Source organism: Apium graveolens, chromosome 6 (genome assembly GCF_009905375.1).
Source record: "Apium graveolens cultivar Ventura chromosome 6, ASM990537v1, whole genome shotgun sequence".
NCBI lineage: Eukaryota > Viridiplantae > Streptophyta > Magnoliopsida > Apiales > Apiaceae > Apium > Apium graveolens.
In genome coordinates, this window is record NC_133652.1 from 189,313,353 (window position 1) to 189,330,470 (window position 17,118).

Genomic DNA, 17,118 nt, shown 5'->3' on the forward strand with positions numbered 1-17,118 from the left:
CTATTCCTGATCATGTGGAAAAGATGACAAATGTGGGGGTGGATCCAGGTAGTAGCTCTACTCCTAATGAAGTAGAGAAACCTAGAAGGAGTAAGCGTGCAAAGGTAGTCAAGGACTTTGGAAGTGATTTTATCACTTACAATATCGAGGATGAGCCTTTAACATTCCGTCAGGCCATGGATTCTTCGGAGTCAAGGAATTGGAAATCATTGTGAAGAGTGAAATTGACTCAATTTTTTCTAATGAAATATGAGAGTTAGTTGATCTCCCTCTTGGGTGTTGTACTATTGGATGTAGATGGATCTTCAAGAGAAAGCTAAATCTTGATGGCTCAATAGACAAGTACAAGGCTAGGCTAGTTGCTATGGGCTTTAGGCAAAGGGAAGACATTGACTATTTTGATACATACTCTCCTGTTGCCCGAATGACGACAATCAGAATCCTTATTGCATTGGCTTTCGTACATGGTCTTATCATCCATAAAATGGATGTAAAGACAACTTTTTTTCATGGTGACCTTGAAGAAGAGATTTATATGGACTAGCATGAGGGATTTGTTGTTTCGGATAATGAGAGGAAAGTATGTAGACTAGTCAAGTCCATCTATGACCTTAAACAAGCACCAATAGACTGGCATAAAAAGTTTGATGAAACTATTTTAGCCTTCGAGTTTTTAGTTATTGAAAGTGACAAGTGTGTCTACTATAAGGTTAGAGGTAATGATTGTGTGATTGTGTGCTTGTATGTAGATGATATTCTGTTGTTTGGAACCAATATTGAGATTATTAACGAGATAAAGAGTTTCTTGAATAGGCACTTTGAAATGAAGGATATGGATGAGGCTAGTGTGATTCTTGGGATCAAGTTGACTCAGTCAACTGATGGAATAATATTGTCACAGTCTCATTATATAGAGAAATCTATACTTGAGAAGTACGGTTATTCAAATTATAGAATCGCTAGTACACCATATGATTCAAAAGTTGCCATAGTCAAGAATAGCTCAGGAGTTCCTATGTCTCAGTTAAGTTATTCTCATATTATTGGGAGTTTGCAATATTTTTCTAATATGACTAGACCAAATATTTCTTATTCTGTGTCTAAGTTAGCTAGATATACAAGTTGTCCAAACAAGACTCATTGGGAGGCACTGGATAGAGTTCTTAGATATCACAAGGGAACTATTTCCCTTGGCTTGCATTACCGAAGATTTCCAGGGGTACTCGAGGGGTACAGTGATGCAAGTTAGATAGCTAAGAAATTTGGTTCCAATGCAGTGACTGGATATGTGTTTACCCTTGCGGGTGGAGTAGTGTCCTGGAAGTCTTCTAAACAGACTTTAATTACTCGGTCTACTTTTGAGGCTGAGTTGTGTGCACTAGATGCCACGGGGATCGAGGTTGAATGGTTACATGGACTCATGTCAATGTTACCTGTAGTAAGCAAACCGCTTCCTGCCATTTTTGTTTATTGTGATAGCCATACAACTATCAACAAGATCAGAAGTGTGAAATATAATGATAAGACAAAGAGACACATCCAAGTCAGACTGAAGTCTATAAGGGGTCTTGTGTCTGATAGGATTATTGCTATAGAGTTTATAGGAACTCAAGATAATATAGCTGATCTGGTGACTAAGGGGCTTGAACATGCTGTAGTCCTTAAGTCGAGGTTGGGGATGTGACTGGTAACCCATCATGATTCATCAACAGTGGGAACCCAATATACCTAAGAGGAGATCCCTCGAAGTGTATTCAATGTGGTAATAACAAGTTGTAAGGATGAATTGGTAGTACCTCTATCATATATACTTTTAAATACTTATGTATCTGAGTCTATCCCCTGTAAACCTTAAGAGGTACTTGAATTGTTAGTTAGCAAGATTTTTAATAAACTCTGATGGAAACAGTTTTGGATCAGGATTTGGTAAATCCTGATGGACTAAATACTGTGTCGGGATTTATAAACTCTGAATGGGGTCAAGTCGTAAGACGGGATGTTGGCAGTATATCTTTGAAGATGCCCAGCTAAGCGAATGCAATTGTGAGGTCTCAATTAGAGGAAAAGGTTATTCCTTGAAGCATTCGACGAACAGGATCGAGACACGACCATAACGTCTCAAAGCCATAGATCCGTACCATAGCCTTTTGACTTGTCATCGTCTATGTTGTGTGGTTACACCAAACGGATAGAGATTCAAGGTGAAAAATTCCATCCATATCCGGTAGCCATCGAAGTAGAGGACTTAGGAGGGTTCAAACCCGGAAGTGTATTGACTCTGAAAAGTAAGTCATGATAAAATCTGATATGCATTTATGTATGGACTTGTGGGGGATTGTTAGAAAATGGAAAGTTTGAGACATGGTTTTCGTAATTTCCCAAAACTAATTGTTGGAGGTTGTTCCTTGTAATGAGGACTTAAACTTTTATGTTTGGATCTAAGTCATTATTTAGTGTATTCCATATAGAAATTTGATTACTTGAAATGGGTTTGTGGGTTTTGTCCCACATTGATTAATTAAAGAGAGGTTGTGTGCTTTATATAGTACCATGTGCAAGAGTTGTATACCAACTACTAAGGCATCTTGGTGTGTATGGTGTTATTGTGTGCCTCGAGCGCACACACACACGCGCCGCCGCTGCCCCGCCTAGCCACGCCATGACACGACCCGGGTCGGGTCGAAGGGCGATTTGGGCGAATGTCTCGGCGTCTCGCGTACGCGAGGCGACCTGGGCGAGGAATTTTACTTAACATTTAACTAAAATATTTACTGACTTATTATATTATTTTATGATGAATATTGAATCTGTATAATAGTAAGGTTTTGTTAAGCAACATCCGTTGATGCACAGAACTCAGTATCCGTTGATGGATTTATCCGTTGATCCTTTTAACCATTGAAGTTCAATGTGGATCATCCGTTGATAGACTGATTCTGTGCATTATCCGTTGCTGGACAAATCCTGACTTGCCTGGATTAGGATTTGCTGCATATACATCCTGATGAAATGGATTAGGATTTGCTGAGTGCAAATACTGATGAGGGTGGCTGTATCAGGATTTAACAAATCCTGATATTGACTATTACACTTTCTGATTCTGGAAATATTTCATTAAATCCAATTTAGTCAAAATATTTATTTTAATTAATGTATATATTCAGTTACGTTTTGTGTTGTATTATATACTGAACAAAATGTTTGGAATAGATATACGTCAATTACATACGTATGAAACCCTAGATGCTATATCTCTCTCTTTCTCTCCTCCATAATATATATATCATAACATAGGTTTTTTGGGTGAACTGAGGCCAGGTCGCTGTTGAGCTTTCCGTATCTGTGGACGAATTGATCTGTACTGTTGTATCCTGGAAGTGATATTGCTACAACCCAACACAAAGTAAGTGGGGAAATTATCTCTTCGAAAACAGTCTAGGCTTCTCGAAGGCTAGGCGCCTCAGTTGTTCTTAGTTCTTTCAGATTTATTAAAGCTTCTGTTAGAGCAAAGTATTCTATTCTCTCTTTGTCAATTCAGTTACTGATTTATATTCTTGTTTGCCTTCGTGTTTTGTTTCGTTACTTGGTCATTTGCTTGTTCTTGTTAATTGTGATATATATAATTGCCTCATTATTGCGCGTAGTGTAGTGTATTTCCCAACAATCTTCCAACAGAAAAGCCAACCAAACCTTATTTTTAATCGATACGTGACGATAATGATATACTGGAGTGATCCAAAACGTAGTTACAAAACTGATATAAGGTTATGTCTGAATTATGTCTCCTCTCTTGTCGTGTGTTTCCGCTAATTAAACTCATGATTTTCTTCATACGAGTTTACTGTTATCGTGTGTCTCTTTACAAGGTATCGGTCATAATTGCTAACACTTTGACGATTGGTAATTGATATTTTGAAAAACAAACAAATCATCCACAAATTCTAATTTTTTGTGATGTTCGATCCTTATACTACTCATTATTTTATTAATTATCTTGATGAAATTAAGAATTATTGAGGAATGATAAATGATTAGAAGTGTGATGGGAAATGAGGAAGGAGATGAGTTTAAGCCGGAGTCGATCTCACCAATCAAATGTCCTCAAAACAATAATAACATGCTACTGTTCTATAATGCAGGTAGAACTAAGTAGTATAGAGGAAAGGTACGGGAGATGTTGTGCAACATATGCTTGTACAATAATAAGACTAAGTCAAATTGAAAACCCTAAGTAAGTTATATTGCAATCTAAGAATGCATTTTGTATTATACCACTTAAGTCTGTAAAAATATTTAAGGGAAGACTGGAGTCTTTTTTTGTAAACAGTATCAAGCCTAAAAATTCTATCTGGAAGAAGATCAAGAAGATCATGCCTCAGAAGAATTATGAAGAAGCTTGGAGTTGAATAAATTTGTTTTGGGAAAAATATTCTAAGTCAAGATCTCTACAAGTCATAAATTAAGTGTTATTGAGAAGTCATTCGAGAACTCCAAAATGACTTATCGACAAGTCAGGAAAAGCTAATAGAGAACTCAGAGATATCGACAAGCCAATTTGAAGACATGAAGAATGGAGATATCGACAAGTCATTTCTTCACTAGAGAACTCTGAGTTATCGATAAGCCAATTCATCACTAGAGAACTCAGAGTTATCGATAAGCCAATTTGTCACTAGAGAACTCAGAGTTATCGATAGTCAACTTGTTATTAGAGAACTCAGAGCTATTGTAACACCCCCATATCCGAGGTCAGGGATCCGGGTCGTCACGGTCTTTCTTTCCACAATATCACTTCACTTAATTAATAATAATTAACCTTATGCTGTGACCCCACACTAACACACACCACAACCCGTTATAGTCTCAGAGATGAAATTGAAATAAGTACAAGTCTTTGAATCCACAATTTAAAAGTTATTACAACCCAAAAATGATTACTTGATACATTTACAATTAATTGCCATTATCTGCCACAAGTTATAATTATACATAATTGATTCCCAAAAGTAGAAGGTCTGATCTACAAATAGATCTACCTCTGTAGCTATAGCAGCTATGATCTCAACGGGAAGGCGTGGGGCGCTTCCCACGCTCTTGCGCTGGGTCTGCTTGTGTTTGGCCATCTTTCCTAACTGTTGTTGTGTGATGAAGAAATAAAGCAAGAGTGAGCATTACAGCTCGCAAGATAATATATAGTGTAAACAATAACGCAAGCATCTAAACGGATAACTTGCTGGAAACCTTTATCAGGTGAAAGATAATTACTTACTGGATATAAGCAAAAACAAGGGATGAAGTTATCAAATACTTCACTATACTTATATCATTTATAAAGCTACTTGAACTACCACTGTTCAAAGTATTATAGGTTTCAAAAGGTCATCCTATAGATGAGACCACAAGTTAAGACTTGAATAAATTCAATCTTTGAAATATTATTGAATGAAATAAAGTTACGAGATACTTTATTTAGTCCCGATATATATATATATATATATATCTCTTAAACATTTCCTGGAACCTCTGTTATGTAAAGTATGAACAGAGTTTGTAACATCCAATGAATTTTGGAAAGGAAAAGAATTTTGGCATAAACCCGATACCTTGCTGATCAGGCAAAGATACCAATAAGTAACCTTTTCTACTAGTAGATGGATGAATCCCCCACCGGTCATCACCCTGGCCACATAAGGACCTTGTGCTGGACCGCCACCCGGCCTCTTACGCGTTGATGGACTGCCACCCAGCCACTTACACTATGATAGACCGTACCCCGGCCTGTCGCTTATGCCGACTCAATTAGATGGACTTACTTCCCGAACGTTGGGCAAGTAATCAAATTGTTTTCTCAAAACAGCAACCACGTTGCGAATGTAAAATATACCACAGAGTCGGATCCCCCAGGTTTTGAGCGAGTATTTAAATCCCCTTTGATAGGAAGATCTTAAATATAAAAATGAGTTTTGGGGTCCACTCTAACTTTAAAAATCATTTTGAAGACTCGAAAACATTTTTAAGAATGTTTTGAGTACTGCTGATTTATTAAAATAAATCAGTCCCGATATATTAGAAATATCTAAATATTATTATTTAAATAATATTCTCATAAAGATAATCCTTATAAAAATAATCGAAGTAGAAGTTTTAAAACTCATACTTGAAATGAATATTAAATAACCAAAGATATACTTATACGAAAGTACTATCTTTATTTGAATAATCGAAAATAAGTTTAATTATCGAAACATTATTCTTTAATAAAATAAAGAATATTATTAAATAATAAGCGGAGTCATAATACCTCGAATGAATATTATAAATAATATTCATTAAATAAAATAAACGGAGTTATACATCCTCAAATGAATATCCAATTAATAATCATTAAATAAAATAAAGTTATCGAATAAACCTTATTCGATCAATAGTTTTGAAAACTATATCCATATATATATAAATATATATATATATATAATATACTCGGGAACATCGACTCCCGGTTTAGAAATATGTTCACCTTTGGGTCCCCTATACTAAGGGTATACTCAAATACCGCTTATCTCTAGCATAGGTATTATCAACTGAATCAACAGATATATGCATCAAGAATACGAAACAGGCATGCGTATATACCATATCACATGCTACAATATATCGCAAGAATTTGCTAATAACAAATATGCATTTATCACAAGATCATGCATATACACATATACATCACAACAACAGTTTATACGGGTAGAAAACTTGCCTGAGCGACTGGGGGTTATAAATGGCTTGGGACGAGTCTGGTAACCTATAAACAACATATAAGTTGGAATTAAACCAAAGTCACTTGTAAATCTATACTTTAACCAATTTAGACTCTAACGCTCGCTTTGCGCTTAATGATTCTCTTAAGTCGCTCGAGTACCCTCGGCTCCACCATTTTTAATAAATTAACCATTACGAGTTTTAAGGCGATTCTTTCGCGAATGTCTTACCAACTGCCTAACACAATTAACATAAATGTTTCATACTCCAATTATTCCTTTAAGGTCTTTATCCTATGTTTCAAAGTAAGGCGAGGGGTAATGGTTCGTTCGCGAAACGTCGTTACTTAAAACGGCCGTTTCTCCTAAACCGTACATCGGAATCAAACGAACCACATATCAAAACGAAGCTCGTAACATGAACTATCTAAACATGGCAATGGTCAAAACCTAGCAGGGAGTTCTCGAGTCCTAATGTTATGAACAAAAGCAGTCTAAAGTAAATCAGACATTACGACGGCTATGTTTACGCGATTTCCCAATTTTATACCATTCCAATTCAACCACCAATCAATCCCAATTCATTCATACAACCAACATCCATCCACACTACATCATAACAGCCCCAATAAAATCAACATTAACAATTTATACTTATTCTTAAACTTGAATTTAAACTATACTTAAGTCCTTTAACCAATCAATAAGATTTCAACATTCAATTCACTACCATTCCAACCCAAACTCTAAACCAACAAGCATCAAGCTACTCTTTTACCATAACCATCAAAATCATCCTAATATACAAGTAAAGCTAGGGTTTGGAGATGTTATACCTTCCTTGAAGTGATTGGAGTAGCTAGGAAGCCTTAAGAAGCCTTGAGATGTCTTAGGGATGCTTGGATCTTAAAGGAAAAACAAGAAAAATCAAGTTAAAAATCTTGAAATCACTATTCATTATCTTCTTCATTGATTTCTTGGAAGAGATTGAGAATGAATTGGAGGCTTAAACTTATAGGATAGCCATATCTATGCATAAGGAGTACTAGATAATTATCTTACCAATTAAGGAAGCTTGGAACTTGAATTTTGAAAATTCTTCTTCTTGAAATGAAGAAAAGCCGAGAGCAATGTTGAAGAATGAAATGATTTTGTGTTTTGATTTGTTTTGTTTTGGTTGGTTGATTTTATTTTGATTTGTTTTGGTTAATTACCTTTTTAACCTTGAACTTTGTGTGGTTTTAAATCATCCAACAATTCCTTCCCTTATGTCATGCTTATGTCATCATGTGATGTCACCCTTCCCTCTTTGTCCTCTTCTCATTGGTTGGATGACATCATCCCCTCTAATATCTTTGATTAGCTTCTATTTACTTGGCTAATTACCGCTGATCTGTTATACGGTTCGTTTAACTTTCGTTTTCGTTTATCGTTTGAGGGATCATACCCGGGATCTTATTACTTAGGTTCCCTTAACCTTTCTCAATACATTATATTCCTTTTTATGATCCTCTATTAAAATCCTTGAATTTAAATCCTTTTTATCCTGTTACCTTATACTCAATTCTTTCGATATCTGGTGGATTTTCGGGAAAAATCAAAAGGTTCAAATTTGGATTCTGACGATCTTTACATACACTTATATACCATATAGAGTACCAATAAAATCTCAGAATATCCATAAAAGAAACCTTACATAGTGTGGCATGAACAGTTTTCTTATTCACCAATATCAGCAAAAACACTATTCATAAGGGTTACAAAAAGTTCAAAATTTTGGGGTTATTACAGCTATCGATAAGCCAAAGTGAAGACATGAAGATGAGAGATCTCGACAAGCCAAATTCTCCTATAGAGAATTCAGAGACTTCGATAAGTCGAAACAACTGTAGAGTGATTAGAGATCTCTGTAAGACAATATAGTTATCTAGATGTCAAGTTCTCTATATACCAAACTAGAGATCTCGAGGTAAAACTCAAAATACAAAGTGCAGACCAATTCAATATCCAAGATTATCAATCAACAAACAATCTAATCAGTTGGATTGACAAGTCTTCAAAAGCAGCTTGAAGAGTACAAGATCAAAGGTCAAGATTAACTGGAAAAGTAAAGTCACAGGCATGCAAGATTAGCAAAGATACACTAAGCCAGAAATAGAAAGGTTTGATTATCCAAAAATATGGTTTAGTACATGCTAATGCATATTGTGTAATAACTAGTATTTACAGTTCTATAAAGTAACACTGGATGCTTTGTTAAAAAAAAATTGATTAGAAAAATCTTGTATTCTCTCAAGGAAGAAGCTAATCTCTTTATCAACAAAGAGCCTATAAATTTTGTAGCAAAACATTCTTAATTTTAATATAAAATTAAGTGAGTTTTAAAAGATTTGTGTTCACTATTTTATTTGTCTAAATTCAGTACTAATACATTTAATTACAAGATTTTAATTTACTTTGTTCATCACCATAAACACTTCAAGAAAAATAGAAAAACACATTCACCCCCCCTCTGTGTGTGATTCATTATCTAACAAGTGGTATCAGAGTAAAATCTAAAAGTATACAGATTCAAGATCTTGGAAGAATGAATACACAGAAAATCAGTAGCATTAAAATCCCTACTTTTGATAAGACTAACTACACTCCATGGAAGAAGAAAATGTTGTTGTTTATCAGGATGGCTAATCCATTATATATTTAGATTCTCAAGAATGGGCCTTTCACTCCTATGGTAAGAGTTGAGGAATCTACAGATGGAGATATCGTCATTCCAGCTCATTATGCTCCTAAAGATCCTTCAGAATACACTGAGCCTGAGAAAGCAAAAGTCTCCCTAGATAGTGGCTTGTAGTTAATCTTGATTGAGTCACTTGATAATGTAATATACAATAACATTGCCAACTGTGACACTGCTAAACAGAACTGGAAAAAGATAGAGATAGTTTGTGAAGGAACAGAGGAAGTTAGGTCAAATCAAAGAAGTATTACTGATGTGCTTGAAAGGTTTAGCAAGCTGATTAATGACTTGCAGCTGCATGATAAATATTATGAAGCTGACGAAGTGAACTTGATGTTTTTGCTCACACTCCCTGACCATTTGGAACAGAAAATTTCAGCAATCAGAGAAGGGAGAGACTTGAGTAGAATAACTCTGGAAGTTCTATATGGAATCTTAAAAATATATGAATTGGAAATGATTGAAAGGAAGTCATTAAAGGCTGGTCAAGGGCATGTTGTAGATGGCTCAAGTGCCCTAATTGTCAATGAAAACCAGACCTCTAATGATGAGCCAAGATCCCAGACTTCAGCTGCCTCAACAATTGAGCAAAGAAACAATGATTCACAGGAACAAGTCATACTGGAATTGGAAGAAGATGAGTTCTACATCCTGGATGAACTTGATGAGCTAGATCAGTCAATGGCCTATCTGGCATGAAAGTTCTCTAACATTAGAGTAAAGAAGCCAAGATTCTTCAAGGGTAAAGGATAGTCATTCAACAAAGACAACAACTGGAAAAGAAAAGGGAAGTACACATCTGATAGTAAAAATGGTTACAAAACTGGATCAGTTGACAGATAATAAATAAGGTGCTATAACTGTGATGAGCTAGGCCATTTTTCTACAGAATACAGGAAACCCAAGAAAGCAAAGAAAGACAAAGCTTATCTTGAACTGGAAGCAAATAAATGAAGCTCTTCTAAAGAAACAATAAAGCAAAGCCTATATTGCAGAGGGAAAGAGTTGGGATGATTCTGATAATGATGAAGATGAGGAAGTTGGAAATTATGCACTTATGGCCTTGGAGCAAGGAGAGTCATCCTCATCAAAAACACAAGTACCAACTCTTACCAACATTGATTTAAATGTGAGTTAATATAAGGAAACTATTGAAAAGATGAGCACATAAATGTTTCACATTCATACAAGTATGGTTGCTTCCATTGAAGAGGTTAGTAGATTGGCAAAGATAAATGAGAAACTTGAAAATGAGAAATAAGAAACTGAGTTGTTGCTGGTAGAGCTTGAAGCCGTGAAACAAGAAAATGCATATCTTATGAACAAGCTCAAGTGTGCAAATGAGATTGAAGTTGTGTTAAGGGGGAATCTAGAAAAGAATGAAGTCAAGTTGAAATATTTCAGGAATGCATCTGAGTTGGTTGGACAATTTTATGAGAAGAACAAGCCATGTGCAAATATTGCTATTGAACAATAAGAAGAAAGCTGTAAGTGAAAAAGTGAAAGCAAATGAAAATGAAGATGTTCCAGCTACGCTAAAAAAGGTTGGTTCACCTATGTTCAAAGCATGTGAAGTAGATTTCAAGGAAGAAGAGTTAATCATAAAGCAAGAAATTGCTGATGAAGACAATGAGAACAAAAATGCAGAAACAACTCAAACTTCTAAAGCTAAAAAGAAGCTCATGGATAACCAAGATTCTAAGACATCTGTCAAGGAAACGAAAACTGAAGATGCAAGAAAGAAAAAAAAATAGAAATGGGAAGATTAGGATAAACAAAAGCAACAATTTTGCTTATGTTGTAGATGCTCCAAGGAAGAAATGTGAAAATTGGCTCTGTGAATCACCTAACTCACCTTTGTAAAAAGGTTTTTAGCAAGCCAGTTGAAGGAGCCTACAAGTATAATGAAGCCAAAGCAAATGATCCCTATTCATTTTGTGATTAGTTTGACTGCATTCCCTGTAACTTAAAAGCAATGAAAAGTTGTCACAAGATGAGGGTATATCTCAAAGAAGTCAGTATTGGATTTACAGCTACAAGGGACAATGTATAAACATCTATGAATGCTATTCTTTTTGAGACTTCTAACTCTACATCTGCTAAGTCAGTTAACAAGAAGAAAGTACCCAATACTGCTTGGGTTGCTAAACACACTTAAAACTCATTGTGTGCAGGGAAAAATGAAGAAGGTCATATGGATCATAGACAGTGGATGCTCTAGGCATATGACAGGTGATAAGGCCCTGCTATTATAATTTGAGGAGAAGGCTGGCCCTTTGGTGACCTTTAAAGACAACAACAAAGGATTTACAATGGGATATGGCAAGATTGTTTCTGGAAATGTTATCATTGATGATGTAGCATTGGTAGCTGGTCTTGAAGTAAATTTTCTCAGTGTCAGCCAGTTTGCAGATAAAGGCTTTAAAGTTCTATTCGACAAAGAAGAATATATCTTCATCAACAAGGAAACCAATGAAGTTGCTCTAAAAGGAGCAAGGAAAGGAAAATTGTTTGTTACAGACTTGGACTCAACAAATGATGAAGAAATTTGTTACTTCTAAACCAAGGCATCCATAGAGCAAAGCAAGTTATGGCATAAGAAACTCTCACATCTAAATAACAAGACAATCAACACTCTGGTCAAGAAAGAGTTGGTGAAAGACATGCCAAAATTAGAGTTTGCTCAAATTGAAGTCTGTGAAGCCTGTCTTTAAGGAAAAATAAAAAGATCAAGTCACAAGTCAAAAACTATGAATTCCATAAGTGCACCATTCACATTGACTTGTTTGGGCCAGTAAATGTCTTATCAATTTCAAGAAACATATATGCACTTGTGATGGTGGATGACTACTCAAGATACACATGGGTAGTATTTATGCATTCTAAAGATGAAACTCCACACATCATAATTGAGCACATAAAGAAGATAGAGAAACAGGCTGAAGATCAAAACTGTGTGAAGATATTGAGAAGTGATAATGAAATAGAATTCATAAATGCAACATTGAGTGAATTCTGCAAAAAACAAAGGCATTGTACAACAGATGATTCTGATGAAGAAGCAAAAGTCATTGTACAACATATGATGAATGAAGAGACTACTGAACCGGAAAATCATGGAAATAGAAGCTCATCTCAAATACCTGAATTTGATAGCACAAACTCAGGGGAGAAAGAGAAGAAGAATCTACTAGCCATACCAATAATGAAGAAAATGATGAATCCACCAGTCAACAAACTCACACCAGAAAATGGGATATGAGTTACAATAAAAATACAATAATTGGTGATCCCAATCCTGGTGTAAGAACTAGAAGTACAACTGCTAATGAGTGCCTACATGCATGCTTTCTATCTCAAGTAGAGCCTAAGAAAAATGAATAAGCTTTAATGGATCCTGATTCGATATCTGCCATATAAGAAGAGCTTAATCAGTTTAAAAGAAACAAAGTTTGGGAGTTAGTTCCTGCACCAAAGAACAAAAGTATAATTGGAACAAAATTGGTGTTCAGGAACAAGATGGATGAAAATGGTATGGTTACCAGAAACAAGGCAAGGTTGGTTGCAAAAGGCTACTCACAGGAAGAAGGAATTGATTATGATGGAACTTTTACTCCAGTTGCAAGGATTGAATTGATAAGGATCTTTCTAGCATTTGCTGCACATTTAAACTTCAAAGTATATCAAATGGATGTCAAGAGTGCCTTCCTAAATGGTGAGTTAGAAGAAGAAGTTTATGTGTAACAACCACCTGGCTTTGAAGATCCAGAATTTCCAGATTTATTGTACAAGCTACTCAAGGATCTATATGGACTAAAGCAGGAACCTAGAGCTTGGTATGACACACTGACAGATTTTCTACTTAAACATGGTTTCACTAGAGGAACAATAGATAAGACACTCTTCTACAAGCTGTATGGTGGTGATATGATCCTAGTTCAGATTAATGTGGATGATATCATCTTTGGTTCTACTGATGAAAAGATATGTCAAAGATTCTCTAAGATTATGCAAACTGAATATGAAATGAGTATGATGGGGGAATTAAGTTACTTTCTTGGACTTCAAGTCAGTCAAAGAAGTGATGGAATCTTCATCAGCCAAACTAAGTATGTTAAAGATTTATTGAAAAAGTTTGGAATTGTTGATTTTTCACCTGCATCTACACCTATGTCTACAGCAACAAAGTTGGATGAAGATAAAAAGGGCAAGAGTGTAGATATTTCAAGCTATAGAGGAATGATTGGATCATTGCTTTACTTGACTGCAAGTAGACCAGACATCATGTTTGTAACATGTCTGTGTGCAAGATTTGAAGCCAATCCAAAAGAATCACATTTGATGGTTGTGAAGAGGATTTTCAGATACTTGAAGGGGACTCCAAACTTGGGATTATGGTATCCTAAGGGAACTGGTTTTGAAGCTGTTGGATACACAGATGCAGATTTTGCTGGATGCAGGGTTGACAGAAAGAGTACTAGCGGAAGCTGTCAGTTTTTTGGATAAAGACTTCTATCCTGGTATAGCAAGAAACAACAATATGTGTCAACTTCTACAGCATAGGCCGAATACATAGTTGCTGGAAGTTGCTGTGCTCAAGTTCTTTGTATTAGAAATCAACTAATGGACTATGACCTAGTGTTACACAAAATTCCAATTATGTGTGACAATACTAGTGCTATAGCTATAATGGCTAATCCAGTTAATCATTCGAGGAGAAAGCACATTGATGTAAGGTACCATTTTATCAGAGAACATGCTGCAAATGGTACCATTGAGGTCATTTTTGTTCCAATAGAAAAACAATTAACTGACATTTTTACTAAACCTTTGGATGAAGCAACTTTCACCAGACTTATAGGTGAAATTGGAATGTTAAATTCTTCATCCTAAGGCAAGAACTCAGCTAATGTGTTGCAGCAGATTAATTTCTAGTAAATCAAAAGTAATTTGATTTTATTAGAAATTAACTGAAATATGAATGATAAATATTTCAGAAATCTCTGCATATTTATTTTTCAAAATTCAAATTTCAGCTTGGAATTTTTCAAATTCTAAGAAAACTGTCTAATTATTGATTAACATTTTCAATATGTGAAATTAACACAAGGCAAAATTAAAGTGATCAAAAGTATATAAAGAACTGAGTTCTCGATAAGTCAATTTACTGACTTCTCGATAAGCTTTATTATGACTTATCGATAAGTCATTGTAGAGTTCTCTATAAGTGATTAACTCACAGAGTTCTCTACAAGTATCATTTTGGATTTATAAATAACTCAGAACTGAAATAATTTAATTCAATAAATTATTTTGGTAAAATACTTTTGGAAAAATTATTCTGATTTTATTTTGATTTATTCAAATAAAAATTGGAAACAATTTAGTCCATTTTGGACAAACTGGTTATTTATTTGACATCTCGATAATTTAATTTTTAGTTCTCTAATAGTGTAAATTTAAATGACTTCTCGATATGTAATTCACCTTCACAATGACTTCTCGATAAGTATACTACAAACGTCTATTTTTGACTTCTCGATAAGTCATCTGCTTTTACTATAAATACCCAGACATCTCGATACACATATACATACGCCTTCTAGAATTCTAATTGACCTAGACTTTTCAATTTAAAACCGATTTCTCTCTCGTTTCAAACCCTTTCTCACTAATTTTTATTACCCATATAATCTTACTTAACAACAATGACTCTCAACAATGTTAGAGCTGTAATCCCAGAGACAAGAACCAACTATATCGCTTTCACTGATGCTAACCAAGCCCCTGACAGTTTCAAGGGCTTTGTGAAATTTTTGTTTGAATTCTATCTTGTAGGTGCTTTAACAGCTAACACAGTCCTATACTTAGATGTTTTGAATGAATTGTGGACAACAACAGTGGTGAGAACTATTATGCTTGACAACTCTGTGTCCTTGGTGGTGACATGCTCAATTGGATGCAAACAGATAGAGTTTAATGAGCAAGATGTGAATGCAACTTTGGGTCTTCCAACTGCATATCTAGTGGAGGTACCAACCCAAGATGAACTAGTTGAGTTCATGGAATTTATCAATTATGGTGGAAGAATCAACTTGGCAAGCTTGAACATAGCAAACCTAAGGAAGGAATGGTCCTCTGTGTTTGATTCTATTGTAAGGGCCTTCACATGCAGGAAGACAGGATATGACAACATCTCAAGTGTGATGCAGAAGTTGGTGTTCTCAATAGCCCACAACAGACACTTGAATGTTGGTCTATTGATCCTAGAAGAACTTGCAACTAGGCTGACCATGCTCCAATCTTCTAGATGTAAGGAAATTTTCTTTCCTAGATTTATTATGTCTACCATAAATCATAAGGTATCAGAAATACATTTGTTGAATGGTGTAGACAACACTAAGATAGGAAATTGTAAGCAAGTGTCCAAAATTATATTTGGTTCACTTACTACAAAGAATAAGGTAAATGTGAGTCTGAAAATCACTCCATTCATGATGGAGGGGTTTAGGACTTACCCTTACCCTATGCCTGATATGAGATCAAATGCACAAACTAGTACAGCTATGGTCCCTGAACCTATAGAAGTACAAATGCAGGAAAACCAACAGGGGCCTTCCCAAGCTGAGACCACTTCTTATATACCTCTAGAAGCTAGGAAACCAACCACTTCATCCTCCCAAAAGGGTGACGTGAGTAAAAAGAAGAGAAAGCAGGCAAACCTGACAGTCATAAATCAGAGTGGTGAGGAACATACAGAACTTGAGTCACCATTGGTTAAAAAGACAAAGAAGGCTAGAAAAACTGAGCTAACCACTCAAGCCACCTCTGCACCCTCTCAAAAGGATGCAGTTGTACAAATGGGGTCAAAACATATTCTAGAGACATCCTCTCAACAGGGTATTTCTATTGAAAATAGCATTCTCCCTACTGCACCTTGTAAAGAGTCTGCACATCCAACACTTGAACTAATCCAAGTGTATGGTAGAAGAAATAAGGATGGCACACACAAGGAGAGCACATCCCTTGAAGCTCCCTCATCCATTCAGGGGGAGCTACCAACACTCAGTCCTACACTTCAAACTCTTGTATCTAATATTTCTTCTTCCTATACTAAAACACTTGAATCAAATCCTCAAGTGTTGCCCCTTTCAAGTGACTTGGTTCAAGAAACCTTGCTCACCACCCAGACACCAAATTCAGATGGTGAGAGGCTACTAGATGGGGTAGACCTTGATGACACCATCACAAACACAGGGGTTTCATCAGTTTTCACTGAAGACCCTGTGACAGACACAAATGCACATTCATGTGCAAATCAGTCTTCACAGACTATTAGGTTTATGGGTAGTATTACTGAGGGGGAGCTATCTAAATCCTCTCCAATTCAATTGGAGGTTCCTGTTCCAGGAACAACTCCCCTCAAAACCCTAGCATAAATTGCATTAACAGTTGATGCAAGGAGTACAGTTGCCAATGATCCTGTCATAGAGGAGGCGAGTATAGCACATTTAAGTGACAGTGTGGTGCAAGACACACAAGGGTTTGAGGATGTTGCAAATGATAGTAGCACAGTCAAATCCCTTCCAATTCAATTGGAGGTTCCCACAACTGGTGAGGAACAAC